This window comes from Mizuhopecten yessoensis, unplaced genomic scaffold (assembly GCF_002113885.1).
Source record: "Mizuhopecten yessoensis strain PY_sf001 unplaced genomic scaffold, ASM211388v2 scaffold8745, whole genome shotgun sequence".
NCBI lineage: Eukaryota > Metazoa > Mollusca > Bivalvia > Pectinida > Pectinidae > Mizuhopecten > Mizuhopecten yessoensis.
Window position 1 is genome coordinate 1,728,319 of NW_018407700.1, and position 26,000 is coordinate 1,754,318.

Below are 26,000 nucleotides of genomic sequence, written 5' to 3' on the forward strand. Positions count from 1 at the left end.
TATACAAACATTGAGGCAGTTCTTTAAATGACCTTTGCTGTTGACAGGACGTCGAACCCAATAAAACCAAACCAAAACTTACCTTGCGACACTTAATAAAACCAAACCAAACCATACCATGCGACACTTAATAAAACCAAACCAAACCTTGCGACACTTAAACACAGTGTCCTAGGATACTTAGATGTCTTGTACGTTTTAATTACATTGCGTAAAGGAACACCAGAAGATTTAAACATGAACATACTTGATCTCAAACATAGTTTTTTTAGTAAATCCGCGAGCTCAAGTTGATTGGGTCTCATTTCGATCCATACAAATACATAATAATGAATGCACCTTGTAAACCTCTTTTGATATGTATAGAAATTCAATTCTTCATTGAATGACAGTCAGTTTGTGTAACCGACATGAATTTGTAATGGTGGAAAGACATGTTATGTTAGAACTGTCGGAGCTGATTTTCCCTTGCGAACCCAGATATCAGTGCCCAGTCAAATATTCAAACCGAAGACATAACCTGTTTAGATTTGCTGTTCGTTTTTGGCATTGAATCATTTTAAAGTCCTGATAAATGACTGGGGATGTTCTACATGCCTGGCAAGTAGCACAATATGTAGTAAATTCGGGACACTTCAGTTAAATGATGTCTTTCACCTCATCATTTTGCACGATTGATGAAAATACTCTGTAGCGTTTCTACAGTGGACAAAAAATGTGCGTTTTAATTCACTGTTTAATTGGTTAAAGTATGTTTGTTTAACAAAGTGTAACGTAACATTTAAATTTAAAAGTTTTGCAGACAGATTAATGAAAAATCAATATTTTATATAAACGGAACAAGTAGAGTAACATAAATTCTTTGATACAGTAATTTATTCGTGGTGAATCTTACTATGTGTTTAGAAAAAGCACAATTTTAGAAAGAAAGTCCCGATTTAGGAAGTTTAGCTCTAAAATTTGAATTAGAGGGTCACCTACGTCTTATTAAATAGGCCTTGAAGTCGGTGTTATATTTAAAAGTTGTGCTACATGTTGTTTTACTTTTCCTATAAGCCCATGTGCCTCGGAATATGACGGCTGTATTGGGGGTCACATTAAGAATGGGACAATGACGCTCCTATAGGCTATCGTCATTCGGTACAAAACGACACGCACATTTCGGTGCGCATACATGTTTGTGTGTACGCTCTGTCATACGTTTCAAAAGCTGGAACAGGCACGCACCTGCTACACTACAGCATATTATGAAAATACTGGAAATATCAATTCAGTTTTTCTTGTATTTCTTAATTAAATTGCATACTAGCCTAGATCCTGACGATACGGCATTGCTATTCCTACCAACTAATTACGTCTCTATGTGTATAGAATGACAGTTTCTAGTAACACAATTTGTAATGCAATAAAGCCTAAATATTCTTTTCCTGAAGTGTAATGGCAATTCTATGTCCAGCCGGGTAATTACCGATTACTGATATTCCCGTACAGCCGCGCCGGACACAGTTGTCCGTGACCAGCCATTTCTGACCATTGATTACTGAACAATAAACATTGTTTTCCGAAGAAAGAAGTTAATTTGCTTTAGTTGTTGTCCAATGCAAAAATGCTCCGGCAGTATGTACAAGTCATTTACTGTTCAGATCGATTGTCTAGAGCGCTAAGGGAAAATCCCGAGGAATGTCTGGTGTTGTGGCTGAGAGGTAACAGGCCGGAGGTGATGTCCTGGGGCTATATCAGTGGGCATGGTGCCTAATGGAGAATGGTCAATGGGTCATTGCAACGTCCGCCAAAGATACAAACAAACAAATAATAGGTAGAGATTCTATCACGTAGTCATGAAGTTATCCATCTGTATCACGAAATGCATGAAACGTTTGGTTGTGAAGTAAACTGATGTTTCGTGACTTGTTTTTTTCTGCCTTACAAATACCGCACTCAAGTCTACTTATAATTTTTTTAAATCGGGGTATTGTCTGGCAAACAATGTTTGGGAAAGCTGGTAACGTATTTGTGAAACATTGCGATACATAAATTAGTCATTTATCTCGATGTCACGATACGCTTGACAAAAGTTTTTCGCCCAAAACGTCCAATGTCAGGCGGTGACAGTTCTATGCAAAATCAAAATGCATTTGCTCGACCGTCGTGCTAAATGTCAATTTACATTGATTTAAACTTTGATTTAAACATATGTATTGCTCCAAATTTGAGCAGAGGATAAGGCACTAGTTATATCAACTTATCAACGCATTTTCCTCTTATACAGTACATATTGATATTTACATGTTAGCATTTAACAAGGCATACAAACCATATTTTACAATTATTATGTTTTACTTAAAATCTGTTGCTGGATTTGATGAAAAGTTGCACGTATCTGAATACTTCTGTATTGGTATCCACGGACAGATTTTCATTCCCAAATAAAAATAAACCTAAATTTACTGGATATATATTCAACGAGTTTATGTTTCGAAATAGTGTAATTCGTGCTGTATTAAAAAGCTTACATTCTAAGAGAAAATTACCAACATCTTCACAGGAATGTCCACAAGCGCATGATGGATTATCAACAATCTTAACCCGGAACAAATCATTTTTCAAAGAGCTGCACTGATGCTTGAGTTTCGTATGTAATATATTTAAATTGCGTTCGCCAAAATAATAATAATATGGTGGAGACGAATTTGCACCACTGGATTTAGCAGATTTAAAAGTATTTAAAGATGGCAATGTTCTTATTGTATTGTCTAACGAATTCCAAAGACGTAAACTCGATGGCAAAAAAGAAGAGTTGCTTGAGGATTGTCTGAAAGAAGATATATTGTAATCATATTGGTTCCGTAAATTGTACCGATTCTTGTTACCCACTGTGTTTGGCAAAAGGGCCGATAAATAGCTGGGGTTATTATTTTTTCATTTGATATAAAATATTCAATTTTTGCCTTTTTCTCCTCTCTGATAATGTTTCTAAACCCGTTTCAAAATATAGTGAATCATTACTTGTATAAGAAGGCAGTCCTGTAATAACTCGAGCCGCCTCTCTTTGAGCTTTTTCTAATTTCTCGGATTCAAAAGCAGTGCAACCATCCCATAATTCACAGGCATATTCAAAAACTGGTAAAATGAAAGATTTATGAAATTTTAAAGTGAATCTCTTTTCAACAACTATTTGAGTTTTCGTAAAACATTAATCTTTTTCATTACCGAACTATAAACTGCCTCAACATGACTCCCCCATTTTCCATTTGAATTGAAATTTACTCCTAAATGTCTATGTACGTCTGTGAAATTTAAGTTTTTGCCATCAAACATCAAATCCAAATCGGCGTCAATATCGTTTGCATTTGAAATAAGAAGAACGTCCAATTTATAAAGATAACTTTATGTTTGTTTGCTTACTGGATAAACAAAAAGCACCTTTCTATGTCTGCATGATTTGTGATAGCGTAGGGGTAATGGACTTACAGAAGTGAGTTTACAGAAAGTGACATGGAAACAAGATGTAGAAAAAAAAATCTGTAAACATCTGTTTGAAATATGGAGGGTGTCAGAAAGAAAGAGCGTCAAATCTGCTGTTATATGCATTTTCTACTTCCATTGTTAATTGTTCTGCTTTTGCAAATGAAAGAAAAGGAAAAGAAAGTCAAACATTTATCAATAACACACTGTTGACGTCAAAACCGGGCATAGATAGCCAGATAGACACCTAAATAAAACATCTTATCGCTAAATAGGCGTCAAACAGTGCATTAAACAAATCATTACTTTGTAAGGTATACGGGTGGCGTATTTTAAAGAACTCGTTTTTAACAACCAATGCATTTGCATGTGACGTTTCAATGACTTGTACGATATGTACACTGTAACCTTCATCAGACAAATGACCAGTGAAGTATTGGACACAAAGTTGTAAAATGTGTACGAGATGTCCACAAAAATCAATGTCGATTCGGCTACGCTGTAAGCATATGTACAATAGTTGCTATATATGTACCGAAATGACGTAAAATGTTAAGGAATACGGGTGGCATAGCTTTGCCTCGTTCCGTTTTTTCTATTGTCGCCCCATAACAGGTTTGTCGCAGTAGTTTTGATCTTTCGTGAACATGCCCAACAGCTTTGCTCCATTGTCGACCTCCGACGACTTTGCTCTTACAGCTTTGTCCATTGTCGACCTCCGACGGCTTTGCTCAAACAGCTTTGCTCCATTGTCGACCTCCGACTACTTTGCTGCATTGTCCACCTCCGACGACTTTGCTCCGACAACTTTGCTCCATTGTCCAGCTCCGACGACTTTGCTCCGACAACTTTTGCTGCATTGTCCACCTCCGACGACTTTGCCCCGACAACTTTTGCTGCATTGTCCACCTCCGACGTCTTTGCTCCGATAACTTTGCTGCATTGTCCACCTCCGACGACTTTGCTCCGATAACTTTGCTGCATTGTCCACCTCCGACGACTTTGCTCCGACAACTTTGCTGCATTGTTGACCTCAGTCATATTTACAATGTTTCCCTCTGTATCAATGCGGCATTGTCAAAGTGTTGCTCTTTGACGGCGTTGCTTCGGTGTCAACTTCTGAAAACTTTACTCGGTTGTCAACCTCAGGTATGTTTACTCCAACGTCGCCCTCTGACGCCTTTGACCTAGTGCTTACCTTTGATCCAGAATCGACTTGTTGTATAATAATGAACTGATTTTGTTCCGATAAGCAAACTTATGTTATAGAATGAGAAGGGGTTGCATGACCTCGTAGAGGACACTACATGTCTGTGAATGAGTATGTGAAATACCACACAGACAATGTTCTTGTTACAATACCTGTTTTATAATATATCTTTAAATAAGTCTTGCCACAAATGTGTTGAAGTATTGCCTTGGCCGAGCGTCTCATTAGCGTCGCCGACTTCCGCCTTTGATGTTTTTTTAGCGCCACATTCTCACAGCGGTTAAGATGGATGTACTGCTATATAACAGATGAGAGACTGGGAACATATCAATCATCAGGTGTCGATCTTTAACCTTCTATTCCCCGCACTCACGTTCATTATATGCCACAATTTTTAATTTATGAAATGTGCTCTCTCTGAACATTTGAGTGGATGGTAATGCAGCATTTTACTTCAGAAGACATACAGTAAAGACAGTTAAACAGCATTAAATAAATTTACGATTTTAAGCATTTTTTTTTTAATAAATATCGAATGAGAACAACAATGCATTTAAATGTATAAGTATGCCAGGTTTATTTGCGTGACGTCACTGGAGGAATAAGACCACTGAACAGACGTCATATTGCTCCATCGAAAATAGTTTGACGTCACAAAAGGAAACGGACTGACGAATAGATACACCGGAAATAATGTGACATCACCGAAGCGAAATGGCTGTCGCATTGACACACAGGACACAGTGTTACGTCACTGACGGGAATGTACTGTCGGGGTATTAACCTCGTGGTTAGCAGTAACAGATATATAAGTACCAGGACAATTGCGGTTACAGAATAAATTTGTGTTGTGATATAGCAAGCATCGGTATACTTTATAACTACACAAAGCATAAGTTTAATAGTGACAGTGACACTAGCATGACTGACCGGGCGGACATCCTATCAACAAAGCATGGTCACGGTTGGAGACTGAAAACATTAGTCTACAGTTACCTGGCTTACAATCACGTCGTTCCCATCTGCACTGATTCAAAGATAAAGTTATTTGATAACATGGTGATCTTTATAACCATAATCTTATATTTTGGCCTTAGACCCCACTAACTTTGTGACTGTATCTTTGGTCACTTGGTCCGCGACATTTATGGCAGTGCCCTCGGTTATTGTTACCTTGGTATTCACTACCTTTTATAACAGTTACCTTCGTCCCTGTAACCTTGACGTACACGACCTTTAATCCCGTAACCTTGATCAGTACAACTAAGATGACCATGACCTATATAACCGTAGATTTTGGTTACCGTTACTTTGATACTCACAATGATGATGACTTTGGTTCATCCTTACCTTGACAAACGTACCCAGGTAAACGTGATACTGTATAAGTGATTATGGTTTAAATAACAACGTAATGTTATTACGGAAAAAAACCGTATAACATTGACAACGTGCCCAGTCATCCTTTAATTATTCTGATATTCCAGTAACGATAATAACACACTGGTACCGTTATTAATATGTATAATACTTAAACACAAACCCCTGTGAAATATGTCGTAGTCCCATAGTGTCGGTGAAGTGCGTGACAAATGGGTGTTGATACAATAGTCACACCAGATGTAAATACAAAACAGTACCTGATACAATTGGCATGTGGAACTCAGGTCAGCACTGAAGCAACCACGCGTGTCACACTTGACTCTCCTAATATCATTTGACATTTGATGTTGACGTTTGCTGTGTCGTTTTGGTTCCTAATGTGTTAGTACTCAATCATAACATACCGGTACATGAACGTTTTCTAACGTAAGGAAATCTGTAAAGTATTCTGCCGAAAAAAAAAGAAATCATTTCTTAAGAAAGTATTTATTTTGGAAATTATTTCGAACTACAGTAATGCTTTCTCGTGGGGGAAAACGCAATTAAAGGAATTACTTCTAACATAATGACATAGATTTTCCCGTTAAATACAAATTTGCTAACTTCCCGACTACTGCATCTATTCAGCCCCAGTAGTCAAAAATGTTTAAAGATATTTAACATCATAAAAATCAGCTGGTATTCACACTATCATCGCTTTTCGACAGTAAAAAATACTACATTGAACTACCCAAAACCCTATTTAAGGACCCTTTAAAAGATACAAGATACAAGAAACTTTATTTAAAGTTGCATACATATCAACACGGAACATTAGCTCTTGAGAGCTATTTTTGCGACAAACAGAAGTTAAATGTGAAAGTTAAATGTAGATTCATGTGTTCCCTACATTTTCGAATGAACTTAAGTTCTATTTAGTTCCGTTAAGAACACAAAGGCACCCGAAAGGACTAAAAACGACGGAAAGAAATTGAAGATAAACATATGACATGCGTAATGCAGTCAAGCATAATCTTTTGTATTGGAACCAGGGTAGAAATACTGCATTCTGAGCTGACCACGATCCGCATTGTGGACAAATAGTCCTGTACATTTAAGGTTTTGTTGTCTGCAGTTAAAGTGTTTGAATTCAATTTCAAACAATTAGTGGAATGAACAATTTTCTAAATGTCTATTTGATCTGTTGTTACGGTGACCAGTGCCCCCTGTGGGGAGTAGTATGTCTCTGGGTCTGATCTAATAACTACATGTAGAACGGTTCATCAAATAGGGTAGTCGTACTCTATACACTTTAGATGAAACATCCGGCTCGATTTCCCGAAATTCACTAATGTGATGGATGCTATCATTATATTACTCGGGAAATGGTTTCTAACTACACATCTTATTTTCATATTTCATATCAATTTGCTTAATTCTATTCAAACACAATCCGTTGCCGGCTGTATTGCATTGTGTGTATCAGTGGTTTCAAAATGTCGCTTTCTGACCGCCAATAGAGTTTGTAACCATTTCCATCCTATGAAAGTAATGCTGTATTTTAGTTAGTAAACGGGTAATTTCTTTAGTGTAAAGCGCATGGTTCTAAAAGGGAAATCACGTACTTTTCAAACATGGAATAATGCGGTATCGGAACCATAATTGTTTGGAAAATGGTTGGTTAACTGCTCGTTTTCTTTTGCATAAATAAGCGACAAGTCGATGTCACATCTGAGCATATTATAAAGCCGAGTTTCCTACTATCGTAATGATTAACTCGGCAAAATTATCTCGGAAAATGTAAAATTACGTCGACATAATTTAAACGTTATTACGACATATTCATAGATTATGTCGACATCTTCTCAGATTATGCCGACATCATTTTTTTAAAATAATGTCGACATAAGTAACTCGCAAGTCGAAAGTCGATGGCAGAAATATGCCACCATATTCCTCTTCAGTATATTGCAAAGTCAAATCTTTCCGATGACCCATGTGCATTATACAGCCTCAGCTATGTACTGTTTAGGTGTGTCAATGTACTATTCCCTGATACCAAAGCATTAGATTAAGGTTAAATTAGTCTCACACCGGTACTACAGGAGGGGACTAAATATTTGCACTTCGTCCGTCAGACTGTGCGTGACTTTGTACGGGACATACCTCAAATGCTGTACCCTGTCACCTATAATTGTAAAATCTTACATCCGAGTACCTCTTGGTGGGCAATTACAGATGTATTCTGAAAAAGAGAAATAGCAATGGTGTTTTCTTTGTATGAAATAGACTTACAAAACAGTTCTATCCTGTATTTAGAAACTTCTTTAAAATTATATGCCATTAACTTTAGAGACTATTTTGTCGGAAACGAAAATAAATTCAGACAGGAAAATTAAAATTATTTTAACATTTTCCGGTATTTTATGTCAAGCATATCAATTCCAAGCCTTGGTTCCTCTTTTAACCCCACTAATTGTGCCATCTTATGTTCCATGTTAACGATGTCTAGCTTGAACACATCTGAGTGTTTCAATGCCGGCCAGTCCCATCATCTGGTAGATGGCTCTCCTTCGTAAGAGGTCTTTGCTCTTTTCCAAGACTATTTCCGCAAGAGCGTCGACTGTGTCGATCATGCTCAGCCAGGAACTGATTGGCTCGCATTGCTGCTGATCAGTTATGCAGCCTCCTGCCATGCTGCGACATCAAACTTAGGTAGTGATGCTCATTGTTGTGTCACCATGAGTGTCTAACAATGTTGCGGTTGCTCTTCCTTCTTTCCTCATTTCCTGTGGTATTCCAGTTCAGCCTTCCTGCTCGCTGCTTTCATCAGCCTTTTGCATATCTACATCCCTACGGCACGTAACTGGTTTCACTGTTAAAGTAGGCATGTTTTTCCACTGATTTGAAACGTCCTCTTTCATCTTGTCTGGCTTCAAGATGGGATTCCGTTAATTGGCTGATTTGAGTTTCACTTCTGTTCAAGGTCCCTCTGGTTCTTCACCAACTGTTTTCACTGTCATAACATTCATAAAGGCTCATGTGGATGGATGACTTAGGTTTGCCGCCACATAAGGGCCCCTGATGATCTTTTGCACATACAACAGCTGCAAGGAATAAAACAGATAGTATGTACCTGTTCACTCTCCCAAAATCTGTTCTTTGTCCAGCTGAAGTATATCTTCGGAAAGTTAAAGTTCTGAAGTTGTCGAAGTAAACCTTCATTGTGATTCTGAACTGCTCTGAGGTCACTGTTTGATTACATATATGATATTGATTAATGATAAAAAATTTAATGACTTATATAACATTCATTTTTCTTTTGTGGGACAAACTTGTGTTAAATAAGACTTACTAATCGCTGTATTATTTATCTGCCTGTCGGAAGATTTATTTTTATTTCAACTTGACTAATTGAAATTTTGAAAATAAATAATTATTTTCATAGAATGACTCGCTGCGTTTCAGAACGTGATAGGGAATGACTTGCAGTGTGGTATAAGTAGGTTGAACACTGGACTAATATGTAACTGAAAACAGTTAGTCAACGTTTTATAGATAATACAATGTACTAGTAGTGACTTCATGTCAGATTCATATTTATATAAACACGTTCCAATTTATTTTCTAAAGTATTTTATTGTGTAAGCCAAACTACTATAACAAATATTATGTTGGCCTATCGCACTGAGTTTGCAAACATACAGGTTCGATTCCATTCGGATGCACAGCGATATCACTATTGTAGCGGTTTGCTTTAACGATGTCACGACAGACATACCAACATGAACTGTATTGTTTCCGTAATATAATGTAACGCAAAACGTCTGTGCAGCAGAGGACATCGCTGATTACCGGAGCCAAAGACTAGTAAAACAAGACAAAATCAGGCAAAACGATTAAACGTCTATGGACACGTGAATGCTGTGAGGTGTTCATGTAATTACACTTTCATTGTTATTGATAAATCGCTCTTTGCGACACAGGTTAATTGAGCAGACATCCTCAGCCTGCATGATGAACGAGTCTGTTAATTTCTACGCATAAATCGACACGATACACACATTGTATTTATCTACTTTATTTTGTTCGGGTTGGGATTAAGGTTAACCTTGAACCACTGGGGAGATTTGTGAACAATACAGTGTAAAGACTGACCAACTGTCAACACACGTCTGATGGTTACATTGTAACAATGCTTTTCGCCACTGCCAAGGGTATGGCCGGCTGGTATCATCAAACAGTGTTATTTCGAAATTTTCGACTTAAATGCTCTTAACTGGAGCAAATAAGTAGGCAAATGGTCGAATCTCAATAAACTCATCTACGATAAAGGTCCAACCAGGCACTACTTTCTTAAACGTTCCTATGTAAACTTTTCTATAGGAAGCATTAATGAGAGTGAGGAAAATAACAAGTTTCTTCTCTCGCGATGTTTTTCTATGGAAAAAAACCCTGACGGCACGTTCATGAAACTGAGGCCACTTTACTAATATATCGAGGACTATCGATTTTTTTATAACCAACATTGAATACGTTGATTCCAATAATGAATCATTGATGACAGTTCACACGTGATCAAATGTTCAAATCGAACTCTCTATTATCGTCATAATGCATGGCAGAATAGAATTATATAAAGCATCATTGGGACATTATTGAAGAATATTATTATACAATACTTCATCGTGAAATCGCATATGAAATAATAATAATAATTGTAAATTGATTTATTTCGGCTGTAAATTTGTTGAACTGCTATTGAAACGATGTACAATGTAAGCTTAACTACTTATTCTAACGTCTGCTGTTCAATCATATTGGTGAACGCAACACATTGTGTTGAGGTGTTCTGATCATATCCAGATTATTATCACATCTAAGTTTTTTCAGGTATCGAGTATCGTAACCATATAGGTACGCCTTTAACTCGTATCTGATGGTGACTAGGTGTGCCATCAGATCTAGTACGATACTGTCACAGTGTACAGTGCTTGTTACTACTGCTGACACAGAGAATAACCACCCTGGTTCACCAGTACAGTTGGCCTGTATATTACACTTTAAACACCTCATACTTGTGAATGTCGTTCGCAATATAACGTACTCAGACATCAAGGAATGTATGTTCATGTTTGTTTGAATGTGAATCTTGTAGACTGCATGGTTTTTGGCTAAAGATCACATGACACGCCCTAAGCGATAAGGGATCGTTGGTTCGAGTTTTTGCGATCCTATCATTCGTTTCTTCTTGTCAATATCATTTAGCGATACAAATCGTGTAATTATCGTTAATTGTTTACATGTGCCAGACAATCAAATATATTATTCCGCTATCTTGTCCGGGCTCTATCTCCTTCACTACTTGTCACTAGAACTTCATACTTGGGGTATGGGTTCACCTTGGTGAGGCGGTGTGTCGTGTATTAAAAGTAGGTAACTCTGTTTTTGGACCTTTGACCTGCATCAAAGAAAAAGTTTGTCCGGGCTCTATCTCCTACACTACTAGTTACTGGAACTTCTTGCTTTGGGCATGGGTTCACTTGCATTGAGGAAGAAGCATACTTGCAAACAAGATGGAAGAAGAATACATAAGTCACTTTCAAAACTTTGGACTGCTATACTATCAGCTGTTAAAGACAGACTTCAGAACTACTGTGGTGGAGCCCGTGCACACAATGGAACCAACCAGATTCTGTGTTCTATGTGTTGTGAGATGTATCTTTTCCCTGCGTGTTGTCTGTTAGTTACTTTGGGTTTTTGCTTACTTGACTGGATTTTCCATACTGTATGATTCTTATACATTTTATGCACATTTAAGGTGCTATATTTACTTCTGAATACAATTTACATGCCAGATTCTGGTATCACTCAATCAGAGATAATATGACCAATTCTAACTTTTAATCGGTGAAATAACCCATTTAAATAAGTTATATCACTAATTCAAATCAGGACTGTTGAATTTGCACCTAGGAATGGGTGATACCATTGATTCAAATAAGTGACATTGCCTCTTTGAATCCGTGATAACACTTATTCGTGTGAACTTCTGAATCCTGATATCGCTTACTCAAATTAGTGATGTTCGCATTTATACCACCAAATGCAATCAAATAATGAAACGCTGTAAAATACATAGTGTCACCAGATGCATTTTAATAGTAAAACGGTACCACTAACCAGTAAACATCCAACAGATTTATTTGCAATAGTAGCACTGACACTATTCATTATTGAATACGGTGAGTCTGTCAAACATTCATATATAGAATTAGTTCCTGCACAAATTTATCATCTGTGCATTTCACATTCGGTGGGGAACTATAATTCGCCGAATTGTCGGGTTTATATTGTCATCAGGAAACGTTTCATTACATGTGTTACAAGTGATACACGTCCCAGGTGACAATTATCAATATCTTCCTGTATTGAACGGAGTAGTAACACTCAATACCGTAAAAGATGTTTCATCAAAGGTTTTATGGGTCCATTAACACCCATACACGACACCTGCTAAATGAAGCGAATAAAGTATGAGTTCCCCTGTGACGCTGTTTACAGCCGTGAGCATTGCAACCCAGGACAGCGTTACAGGGTAAGGTCATCAATTTTGTCTCCGCAATCCTTTCCTTCACTCGTGTGAAGCTTTGTCGGGGTCGTTCTGCTTGACTCGTCCAGTTTAAAAGCTCTCCCTCCTCTGTGTATTAACACAGACTCTTGCTCTTTCAGCGATGACATTGTATGAATAATTTGTCGACGTAGTTTCAAGGGTCACCTGTAATTTTTCATCATGCTAGTATGGGCTTTGAACTCAATCAAGAGAACCAGCGTCAGTGAAAGTTTGGGGCTGCCGAGGTATGCTGCTCCATTTAATCTATATGGACCAAAGTCCTCGCTTACACGTGTGTGAGGAAGTGTCTAAATATACATTCCCTGTCCGCCTATAGTAACCCTCCCACTTGAGTGGGTTGTAAGACATTCCGTGTTTCGCTCTTCTGTCTGTTTAGTGTGTATTGAAAAGAGGACGGCCAGAAAATCTATAGACTACTGTCTGCTGGACTGAGTCATTGGCAATTCGCTGTGCCGGGTACCCGCGCATACCTACAGTACATACACACCCATGCGGTTTTATAAACTTAATTTGTTAGCCAGCTGGCTAGCTAACCTTCGATTATTATATACATACCTATGTTTACGAACAGTTTAAAGTGCTGAATTGTAGTTTGGAAACATTATATAAGTTGTGTGATCTCACCTTTTACCATGCGCACGGGATGTTTGTAGATTGAATTCTTGACTGTCGTGTTTTATAAGTGTGTTTGGACGTTTCCTTCGAACTTTTTTCACAAGGTAAGTAATCTAATTGCATCAAATAGCAAGTTATTTTCATGCTGCATGGTTTTTAAATTTCTACGATAATAACCTGCCAAAAATAAAAACGGGATGTACCTCACAACATATTAACTTGAATTGTTTGCAATAAAGGTATGTTTGAGATGAAAGGTATGTTGTTTGCGCTCTAACATTTGTAATACAACATAACATATATCGATGCATATTTATTATAAATGTGAACGTGATTAATTAGCAATGTAAATTGAAAGGGAAGTAGGGAACCGAGTAATTAAATCCTATGTTGTGTATATACATGCACTGTTATGCAGTAAGTACGTTTGTCCGTATATATACATACTGTATACCTGTACTGTACGTACAATAATACCTATAGATATCGCCTAATGTACGCGTCAGTTAGCAATAATAGAAATATGGGGCAGTCGGCCAAATTTCAAATTAATGACGCTTCAAGATGTTTAACTTTTAGCCCAGGGTTACAAGTATTGTTCACTTAAGTTAGCACAGATCACGGGCTGTGTTCAGGTATACCGTACAAGTGTACGACCATAGATCTGTCTGAGGCCCTAAACATACAAACTGTGACTGACACAGATCACGGGCTGTGTTCAGGTATACCGTACAAGTGTACGACCGTTACAAGTATTGTTCACTTAAGTTAGCACAGATCACGGGCTGTGTTCAGGTATACCGTACAAGTGTACGACCGTTACAAGTATTGTTCACTTAAGTTAGCACAGATCACGGGCTGTGTTCAGGTATACCGTACAAGTGTACGACCATAGATCTGTCTGAGGTCCTAAACATACGAAATGTGGCTGACACAGATCACGGGCTGTGTTCAGGTATACCGTGCAAGTGTACGACCATAGATCTGTCTGAGGCCCTAAACATACAAACTGTGACTGACACTGATCACTGCCCTGTTCATGATAATACGATAATATTGTCGTAGTTTTTTGTTGGATCAGTACAAAGATTGCCTATCCTGGATGAACTATAGAAGTCTATTTAAAACTCATTTACCATAATTTTATGTGGTCTTTTCTGTTTTAAAGTAGTACTGGCCTAGCGTTTGGTGTTTTAGCCCTGTAAAGTCCCCAGTAATCCCTATCTCGCTATATATCACCCCAGTTGTAATCCTCGCCGGATAAAACTGCTCTGAAGTCGTGCCAAGGTTTCTACGTCTTAAGGTTATGCATGTCAAATTCAATATGTGTATTCCGGCTGTGATTCCATACTTATCAGTAAAACCACTGCCGCAATACCTGCTCAACAGACATACAGAGAGTTGTTTACGTTTTACTGGGTGAGTTGTCATACATGCCCATCGGGGAATGACCCCGCTTGGATAAACAGTTCATACGTGTGTATATTTAAGTGTTTATGGAATTCTGTTAAAAGATTAGGCAATATGTAGTTGTTAATAAAGAGAGAAGGATATTAATTTGAATTAAGATAACGATATTAAATATAGGAATAAAAATTTGAAATAAGATAAAGAATTCGAATTTGAATCTTTAACCAAAACCAGAGACTTTGCTAAATATCTATTTTTTCTCTCTTTTTTTGCAATTATTTTTATATCTTTAAAGAGTAATTAAAGAATGAATGAATGAATGGGATATGTATACTTTCTTTTTCTGTGATGATTATTACTGTTTGATTTTTAATATATGTGATTATCTCCCTTTACTTGTAATATAATATGTTATTGTTATTTTTACATATGTTTGTCGCAATAATAGCTCTCAAGAGCTTATGTTCCTTGTTTACCTGTATGCGACATTAAATAAAGTTTCTTGTATCTTGTATCTTGAGACAAATTTGAATATTGCAAATAACACTTTAAAGCGGCCATCTGTGGACGCCACGCCGTCTTCATGTTACTTTAGCTGTCTCGAGTACGCAAAGCCTGAACAAAACAAAAAATGGAAAAAAGAAAATTGATTATTGATTTCAAAGATAAAAGGAAGTATTGCTATGTAAATTAAACAAAAAAGTCGCTTTAAGATTATAACAGTAATAAGACGAGTGTATGGCTGTCCGATACATTTAGAAATAGCTACGAGTGGCTTATACTAGAAAGATAGGGCCTATATCAAATGTTGTAGATTAATATATTATCTGTTTGGGGTTGGTTTAATTTCAACACATATGATTTTACGAAATAAACTGCATGGACTAGACCATGTTTATAAAACGGACATTACCGTGTTAAGACATTTCAGCAACAACATTAGCACGTTTTGCATATTTCAGCCCGATATATATCTTGGGTACTTGTGTAAGGTCATTACCACGACAGTAGTATTTATGAAAATACGGAATTCGGAATAGAAATTCATCCGAAGTCGTGTATCGGCAAGTAACACAGTTAACGTTTAATAACACGAGTAGGTTGATTAAGAGAAATATATACTACATGACGGTAATATAATTTAAGCCACACGACTCAAGCAGGTGATGTATGTTGTATCACTTCTCACTGTCATGCATCGCTAGTCGTTCTGCTCCACTGGGGGTTGATTACCCAGGGCTTTACGCTGTTTATCTTGTATATATCTACAAACAAGATAAACGCACGAGACTAAACAAACACATAGCACGTGTAATGCACGTGCTGATTCGACAGGAATATTTGCAAGTTTCCTTGTTCCCGAGTGGCATGTTATGTATTTGTGATACAGGAGATTATGATTAATTTGTTTTGAAGTATCTACCGTGATATAAACAGAAACTACCGAAGTATACCAGTATTGAAATAACACATATAGTATGTCTGTCTTCGTAGAGATTTACAAAAAAAAACATCGCTGAAGTGTATTGTTGAAATATATATCACGAATCTCAGACAGAGATAAAATCCCCAATCCATAGTTTGCAATGGAATTATAGAAATATATTATCAATCGAACACCTGCCACGAGATGACATCAAATCAGTGCGTTTGACAGAAGGGTGTCCTAGCTGACCGGAAGTGACCGAGGTAACAGGAAACTGATTTTAGATCTGAAATGGTACAGTAATTACAGAGCCTTTACAACCTTGGCCTGATGCCATGGTGAGAATCAAAGTCCTGATTGTCACATGGTAACCACGTAAAGAAATACTCCAAGCGTGTATGGCAATGGTTTACGTTGTCATATCAAACCCGGAGATAAACAGCTCGACGTAGCTTTGTACGCACTCAGGAAGAAAACACGATAGATCTTTATAAGAATGAAGTTCAGAGATTTGCCCTATTGACCTCGATAAATCCAGCTTCCGAAACCTCTGGATGTTTTCATGACGCGGTAATAAACATCCAATGCTAATACTCTGGAAATCGAAGGGAAACCGTAGCGGGAGTATTGGTGTGTTTTGGTACCATGCTATCATCTGTGTTTGACATTCGACATGGAATAGCTCAAGGGTAGACATAAACAAATTTTATTGGAATTTCTTTAACGAAAACGATCTCTGCTACAGCGTTTAATTCTGTGTGTGTCAGATACCGTGTTTTCTTATGGGTCATGGATACAATTTTGATTTGAGATGTTGTGTAAGTCCATGAATAATTCAGCGGGTGTGAGCTGGTTAACACCGCGTTAATCTTACACCCGTCATTGGGCACCAGTGTCTGCCCCGATATAACAATAGCCAATCGATCTCCACCGCAATTACAACAATCAGCGACATCAATTAATATAAATAAATAACGACAAAGTTAAGTTTATGTGTGTTTAGAAATACAGTTTGTGATCGGTACCACTACAACGGTCGATAGCCGCACAGAAAACTGTCCTTACGATTCAGAGAAAGGGAACAAGAAATTGTAAAGATCTTTCTGATGATTTCATTTTGTTATTACGACTTACATGGTTGTTGTCAAAAACTTAAAATGATGTTTTGTTTCAAACAAGAAATGAATTCATAAATGTTTAGAACAGTGTGCGTTCTTATACACTGCGATTTTACATGGCGGCTTTTAAAATACGATGCCTTGCCTCAGTGAAGCGTTAGAATATCTATAGAATATATGTTTGTTTGCGTTTACTATGAATTAATTCATAAATAGAAAGAAAATAAAATCTGATATGATTGAACAGTTTGCAGTTTAATATGTGCTAGTCGTTGCGAAACCTTCAGTGTGAGGAAAATATCTTTAATACATTTCAATTTATTCGTTTGAAATGACCACGGGCGTCAAGAAAGTGAAACAGTTTTTAAATCTCATACAATGCAAAAGAGACAACAGTATTAATTATCTCTGTAAAGTGCACATTAAAATATAAATATGTGTTGATACGAAGTTTGGAAAAATAAATTTTCTATGTGCTCTGTTTTTATGTACAAAATGTACCTTTCCTCATTGTTCCTTTGACAGGATTGCCTGTGGTAACTTTTGCTGTAATGCCGATGCAAAAATATTTCCTAGTTCCATCAGAAAAAAATTCATTTATTAACCTTGCATATAACTGTTTTGAATAACAACCTTTTATTTATTAACCTATAACAGTACAAGATGGTAAACATGCGGTATAAAGGTCAATATTTAAAGTAAACAACCCATGTCTGATTTGTCAACCGCTAAGGAAATACTAGTATAGTGTTCATGATTTCGGTAAAGTGAACCTGAGTTAAAAGTAGCAGTATCATTCTACTGTCAATCTACGGGTATAAATGTGCTATATGGTCCAAACTTTTTTGTTTTGTATTTGTGATTTTTACATTTCTTACAGTCAGATTGTTCAAATCCACATATGTGTTCTCCATATATTTTCGTTTTATAGATATTTTCAAAATCCACTTTAGCAAGTCGTTTAAACACACTGTATTCAGCATGTTGCCGTTGATCATAAGACAACGTAACAGTTCTAACAGTCCAGCAACTGTCAGACGATTTCTGAGGCGTCAGAGAAAATCAAGACGCCAGGTAACATTTGCCTCATAACATTGAACTGCAAGCTAAACACTTCATATTGTTCTGAAACCTTCTCCTGGCTCAATATATTCACCTGCAGCTGAAATCGTCACACTTCTATTTCTATGACATTTTCTTTCGTTGACCTTTCGTTGACCTTCCGTTGACCTACCGTTGACCTACCGTTGACCTTCAGTTTAAAATGACTGTTCTGTGAACCTTCCGCCTGTCTCTGTACATTCACATTTAGCTGAAAACATCGCTGTTATATGAACTTTCCGTCTTCGAACATTAACCTCCTTTTAAGAAAAGCACTGTTCATTCATTTGAAGCGGAAAGCGCCCTTTGTATATCGACCTATTACCGAAAGCATCACTGTTCTATAAAACTGGTGCCGGTGTGTGGATGTTGACCTGTAGCTGAAAATGTCTGTTTTCTTGCCTTTTTCCGAATGCGCCAATGTCTTCAGACAGATTGTCGTCTGCTTCTGCAGTGGCATGTTGCTGTGTTCCTGTTGAATACAATGACCTGTTACGGAAGTATCAGTGAACGCGCTCGCGCTATCTGTCGTATGCTTCTGCTCAGCTACATGTTGACGGAAGAAAAATTCCATAAGAGCATTCGGTCTGTCGTTTTTTCTGCACAGCGACATTTTGTTAGAGTTGTTCATATTTGTCCATATGAATAGACAACAACATTAACCGAGCAGACATCGAAGCAAAAGGGAGTGCATCATAAACTAGGTTGGAATCAGGTATTTAAGATAGATAGTCATTGCATGTACCTCAAGCTGTATCGTCAGTGGGTTCATTTCAATTTCACTTTGTTAACGTCCATGCTACTGAAATACCACATTGGTAAAAAAAAAAAAAAAAAAAAAAATCATGTTGAAAACCGTAAAAATGTCCCAACCTTTTAATTGTAGATTTTGGCGTGAACTTTCTCACTGGCATGATGCAATAATTGTTGAACAGATTACGATGTGAGATTGTCTGTTATGTATATGTGGCCGTTCTGTGATAGTTGTGCAGTGGTAGACAGTTTCTGAATTGTGGATTTGGTATAAGGTGTCCATATCAGAAGTTGCGATCACTTTACGGATTGATTCGCATTTGAATTTCATTTAATTTCATTCGTATTAATACCATCTCCGTGTTTCATTTGTTAAAATTATAACATTGGCCTGACGATTCCCAGAAAATGAATACGCCACCCATTTATTGCTTCGAGATATTGACGTTTTCTATTGATCGATCTGGAGACTGTAAAACCACTAACATACTTAGTTAGCACTGAATTAACACGTTGTATCCGACATCTTACACACAATCTTAAAAAACTATCGGTAACCCGGAGTTGAATCGATGATGTAATATATTAAGATTCACAGACAGACAGACAGGACAAACAAATTGTAGTTCATGGTAAAGGCTTACTACAGAGCGTTATATGCCTGGTCCAAATATCAGGAACAATCCTATCTTGAATGCAATTCCTTAACCATTGGATTATTGAAGTTAAAGGAAAATGTTAAGTTTAAGACTGGAAGGAATTTTCTTTTACATCAATAATGCTTTTATTAGACAATACGTTGAATTCGGACGTGTCCATAGGCCAGGCCAAAGGAGACCTCAGTTGCGAATACTGATCCTGTATGTTCTGTTTGAATATGTTATACATTGACTGAGCCAGACTTGACACGTGTGATGCTTAATCAAAATAATGATATTGACACGTCATTAGTAGTCTAGACAATTAAGTTATGCTCCGTCGTGTTTACGTGCTGTCATCCCAGAATGGTGTTAAGTAACGAGGTAGCAGGATTGGAGTCATTGTACAAACCACCTTCAACACCACGCCGAAACCATCACAGAACACCACTATATATGTCCGTTCATTTTGTTCCATTTTGAATCAGTTCAAAAGATTATATTGTTTTGCCGACAATAAAGAAGAAGAAAAAAGATTGTACAGAGAGAGAAATAGAGAAAGGAGGACATCGGGCAATAAACGAAGACGAAAGAGAAAAACATGATGTCATATAAACACATAAAAACAATGTATAAGCGCCTTTATTCTAAACTGGAAAATTGAAAATGTAATTTTGAAAGATGCCAATTTCTCCTTTTATAAATGTTTTATTTTATTCCATCATCCCGCTTTTGTAGCATCAAAAGTATCGTAAAAATCAATCGCAAACTTACCAGGCGTTATCGGCGACCAATCAGAACTGGCTCATCCTTATCTAAGCTGATGTTTTAAGTACACAACATTAAATAGTCATGTCATTCGTCACCTTTCAAACGCCACAATACAAAGCAGAGTTGGCCCCTAGCCCGAGTCACTATTCGATTGTTGGACCGGCATTTTCATCAGAATATCTAGATTGCAAAATCAGCATTTTGTTGTATGTGTAACTAGATAACCTGGCCTGATAGCGATCATTTCACCTATTAAACGTGTGTCGATACTGAATTATGTATGGTATACGTGGTCCACACCTACTGTTCACGGGACACGAGGAGCATATGCAGTAGTACTTGCCAACATTGTCGACAATGGACAAACACTTGCCAGCACAGCGTTTATTGTAAAAAGAATGGTTAGCTTCAAGAGTTCCGCTGATACGATTACGAATAAAGATTTGGAGATTTTAAATATTACACGTTATATGGAAGAACAAATAAACACAATTCGTTTTCCTTCTTACTTTCACGAATAAATCATTGTACATATAGAGTTTAAAAGATAATATCTGAAAATAAAATTAAAAAAACATGCATAAAAAGAAATATGACTATTTGAAAATTAAAAAAGTATATTAATAAACAGTTTTATTTTCTTTACTGTTATGATTAACCCATATCACATTTGATAATCATATAACTCGAATATTTAACCTCATGATATTAGGTTGACCATTCTATTGGAGAGGTTATGTTTCGTGGCCAGTGTTGACACCCTGACAAGTGGTATAAACGTTAATCTCGAGCTTTGTCTTTGTCTTATAAAGACACCAGCATAAAGGCTACTTCATCTCTATCAGGAAGATATAAGTTACTTAATTGTTCGCTTCAGTAAATAATATTTAGATTCAAAGAGAAGAAATATTTTAGTGATACCTTGTTCCTGAATAATAGACTTATGACTAAAAAAGAATCCTTGATATAAAAGAGAAAATTCCCCGTTTGCGCTAAATGACTTTTTTCTTGCCTGCGTTTGTGTGTTCTCCGTCGTTTAAAATCAGTAACATTGATTTTATCAAAAATTGCTGGAAGCATAATTATATAGCCATCGACAAACCAAAATAGTGAATTATATATGCCCAACATCCGGGACTTGAAGGAAAGTACACAAAGTGTGAAACTTGCTAAAATTTCAAAAATCTTCATCTTAGACTCGGATGTTCTAAAACCGAAAATTTCTCATTCGTGAAAAGGACCCGAGGTGCTTTAAACTTCATTGCAAAATCAATAGGCACCGGATGACCCATGCCTCCTTGATACAGGATTAGGTTAACTATATCTTAAATACATAATGGGACATAACACCTTTGTATATGATTAAACCTTGAAAGGAATTATTATAATGGAATGACACATAAATGGTATGGGGCCTGAGAGATTGGGTCGGGCAATACTGTCCCTTATATCTCTTTCCAAAGCCCTTTATTGCGTTGACGGCAAAGTGGCTAAAATTTAAAAACTGCTACAATCAAATAGTCTTCACAGATGGAAATGTCCAATCATACTTAATGAAACTTTTGCTAACACCATTACCCCAGGTCCCAATGAAACTTTTGCTAACACCATTACCCCAGGTCCCCCACCCCCCCTGGGATGTAGTCAACTAATGCAGTTTTTATGGAAATAATCTTTATTATAGAAGCCGAAGCACTAGCGAAAATAAACATTAATATTGAGGCATATTTGTCCCTCGTAAAAAATGTGAATTTCTCGCCCTTGGATCTCGAGATTTGACCATGGATTGCTGCAAAATATATATGGAGATTATGTCATAACAAACATTATTTGAATAGTTTTAATATGTTTTTGTTGCTGACATGACGAGTAATGTATCTCTTTCTGTATAAATAATTAGTATTTCCAATTTCTTTCTCAACAATGAGAATAACTACAACTCTATTGTGTATTTTCCAAACGTCAAGCGAGTGATTGCTGGAATTAAAGTGTTCCATTTATTTCGATCAACTCTATTGAATTGCTTATGAAAAGCAAATGTTGGAAATGAATTTCATTAAGGGATTTAAATGCACCCTTTGAACATTTAAGATGGTAAATGACAAAGTCCTGTTTTTCTTTCTTTCTTATTGGTTTATTTCAATTCTTGATATACCGTCTACTGTTGGGACTATGGCCGTCATGTTGTTTTGATGTTGATACCTAAGCCTTTTGTAACATACAATTTGATGTGACCGAGTCAGAAACAAAACCTTGTTCACGATCTTGTTTATGTACAACAAAGTACACAATCTAACACGAACTGAAAACCGTGGAATTGATCCCGCCTGCGATGTATCACTACTTTCGGTGATACAGACATGTAGATAGTGGTGAGACCATGGTAATGGTTGGGGGGACTCCACGTTATCAAATATACACGACGCTCGGCACCTGTTCTGTCCCAAGAGTGTTTATACTTGGAGGTGACAGCTCCTTTAGTTAACACTGTCCACTTGTTTATTATCAATTGGCGTGACATTGTTTAAAAATTGGACATGTGATCTACATAAAGGGATTTCTATTTTGGGACCGATGATTTCTCCTCGATTTCGGTTGTTGTATTTTCGTGTCGAATTAGAGTTCTGTTTTTGCCTTTCTGTATTGAATATAGTGGTTCTTTATATTTCGTTTTAGCTAGTTCGGATTTTCTTCTGTTTATCAATGAACAATTGTCCTTTTTAATGGCGTTGCTCTTTATTGGTATGATGTACAAAACGGCAATCAGGAATGCAATGGTGATGTCGAGAGGAATTCTTGTTACAAAGATGTTGATGAATGTTCCCCAAATGTGTTTCATACATTGATTTTAGGCGGTAATGTTTGGAGTATGGCCATATCTAGATCTTTCGCGCTGCAATTACTGGCAATTCCCAAGTAAGGGTCCAGACAAGCTCAACGAAATAGACCCTGTGATATTCACTTCAAACGGGAATATATATCCATCTTTACACCTATAACGATAAAAAATGCCTTTATTGATGTAATAGTATTTTGTAATTTGACGTTTCTTTACCTAAACTTGTTACCAGGGAATGCGACACAGTGAAAGACCCGAGGGTGTTCACTACTTTTGATAAAATACATTATTTGCGATATATATAATCATTGTGAATGTGTTCACTACTCTTGACGTTGTTAGTTTAATTGGACAGCACCATATCATTAATCACGATTACCCAAGTTTAATGTGTGCCGTTGTTAGATTTAAGCCAGATATCTAAGTGATGTTGTTTATTGACAGATTCCTCTCTACACATCTGTATTAACGTAAGACCACGTTTACTGAACACGAAACAGGTCGGAGTAATCACAGACTCTCATTCTAGACAGACCAGACTTGATGAAACATGCATTGCTTCTGTATAGTATTTGCAAAAAGTAGTTCTTTGAACCTCGAAACCTTCTCCATAGAGTCAAATTAATTAAAGTCGTATCGCAGACGAATTGAGAGTTGATCTATTGTATTTTTCAGACGTCATAACGTCACGAGATAGACTTATTTGGCAATGGTTTCCGACAACGGTCTAAGATCCATTGTAAATCGTTACTGTTACATGATTGATTAACATAGATGTTTCCGAGAGCAGTCCTTTGAGGTTTCTGATGGAGGTAGCTTTCTCTGGCGTTAGACTATGAGGGTAAATGGAGGGAGATCAGGTTTAATAAGTTCCTTACACCAAATGACCTTACACACACAATTTATGATTCATAAGTCCCAAATGATTCTTCAATAACATTTATGTGTCGACTGTTAAATAATATGTTTGATTTCCGTTAGCAATTATTTTAGTGGGTTTTCCTGGTTATAAAATAAGATAATAATGTATGATATACAAATTCGTCGATCAGTCATAAACTTTACAAGCTTTTAATAATAATTATCAATTATGGATTGGTATTAAGGTGAATATCTAGTAATTTGAGCTTCAAGAAAGAGATTTGGACCTAGACGAAATTGCATTAAACATCATTTTTCCAGATCCGTATAATCAGCGTATAATCAATACCCACAGAAGTAGAAGAACTTAATCGTTACAATATTCATGAAATTATACTGTATTTCCCACGAAACTAGATAGCACGCAAGAAAATCCTCAAGAGAAAATAAGTGTATTTGGAAGAAAAGTGAAATGATATCGTAAGGAGAGTTTTCACCTGTTGTTTCTAAAAATAGTATCGAGTAATATACTGCAATACTTATATGGACAAGAAGTATGTAACCTATTTGACTCGGTGTGACCTTTTTGAGACTGTTATTGTTTATGAGTTAGAAGACCAATCATTACTATAGCTTCCTAGTTTGATTTTGATCGCTTAGCTCACCAATAAAACTGTAGACTTTATATAATCTGCAAGGCCTCCGTAAGTAGCTCTAATCCGTTGACAAACTTTATGGCAAGGAGACAGACGAATCAATAGGAGAGGGGAATCGGTTACGAGAGGGAATGGAAGCACTTGGCGACAAACAAGTCAGGTCTGATGCAAGGCTAGTTGACATCGCCACTGGTTATTTGATCCTTCTGATTTCATTTCCAATAGTTCACGGGTCAATACTGGTGCACTATGTGCAATTTTATCCTTGACATATTTAATTTGTTGTACATGAATACAAGATCATTTTATTGATTCTCCAAAATAAAAACTGTTTACTAGCTTCCATTCTTGAATAAGCTGACAAAGCTTTCAGCATTCTTTACAGAAAAAGAGAGAATCCCAGGCGCATCCGATCGATAGTTCCCAATGCATCGATAGTGACAATATTCATGAAATGATCTTCACGGCAGAAAATGGACAAGACATGCTAAGTGGATTTTAGAAATCCAGACTATGCAAACACAGACACCAGTAAACATTTAGAGTAGTGCTCCAAAGGTTGATTGTGTTATTGTGGCGTGCTCTGGACAGAACTATTACGGAATTGTCAGGAAGAAACGTCGATTGAATACTTTATAGAGAAGGATTGTGAGCTGTCTTTGTTTCGACACGCAGCCTGTAGTAGGATGTGAGATCCACACACACGTGTTATTATTAACGCGAAGGAAATGTCTCTTTAAGGTGTATGACTGGAAAACGGATTCTAAAATCCATGATGAGGATGTCAGATTTTGAGGTTAACAACCGATTTTATGTAGAGATCTGAAGCCAAGGGAATGACCGCTACGTATACTGTGTGTTCTGTAGTGTATGGAATGACCGCTACGTATACCGTGTGTTCTGCAGTGTATGGAATGACCGCTACTATGGAGAAAACAAGTAAGCTAACAGGGCTGACATGTGTTCTCGTTAAGACGCGTGACGTCATGTGCGAGGTTGTATTTCCTGTTACCGTCAACATCTTTATTTTCAAACAATCTTAGGACAGTGTACCGTTTCTATGTGTATTAACCCTGTGATGTATATTCAGCACAATGTTAAAATATTTGTTGGTTCTACTTTCCTAGAAAAAATATCAGTA

At 36.9% G+C, this 26,000-nt stretch overlaps 1 protein-coding gene across 4 annotated transcripts in view; it reads left to right on the forward strand.

The window, feature by feature from the left end:
• Nucleotides 1–26,000, forward strand: part of LOC110456402 (dual specificity protein phosphatase 14-like) — an 87,486-nt gene that overhangs the window by 50,044 nt on the left and 11,442 nt on the right. Inside the window, exon 1 of one of the 4 annotated variants that reach the window (XM_021507124.1) lies at nt 12,718–13,390. The exons of 2 other annotated variants lie outside the window; for them this stretch is intronic. The gene's annotated coding sequence lies outside the window, so the exon portion shown is untranslated. Of the gene's footprint in view, nt 1–12,717; nt 13,391–14,638; nt 14,706–26,000 lie in introns of those variants that run through there. One more of the 4 variants, XM_021507126.1, reaches the window with a different exon arrangement.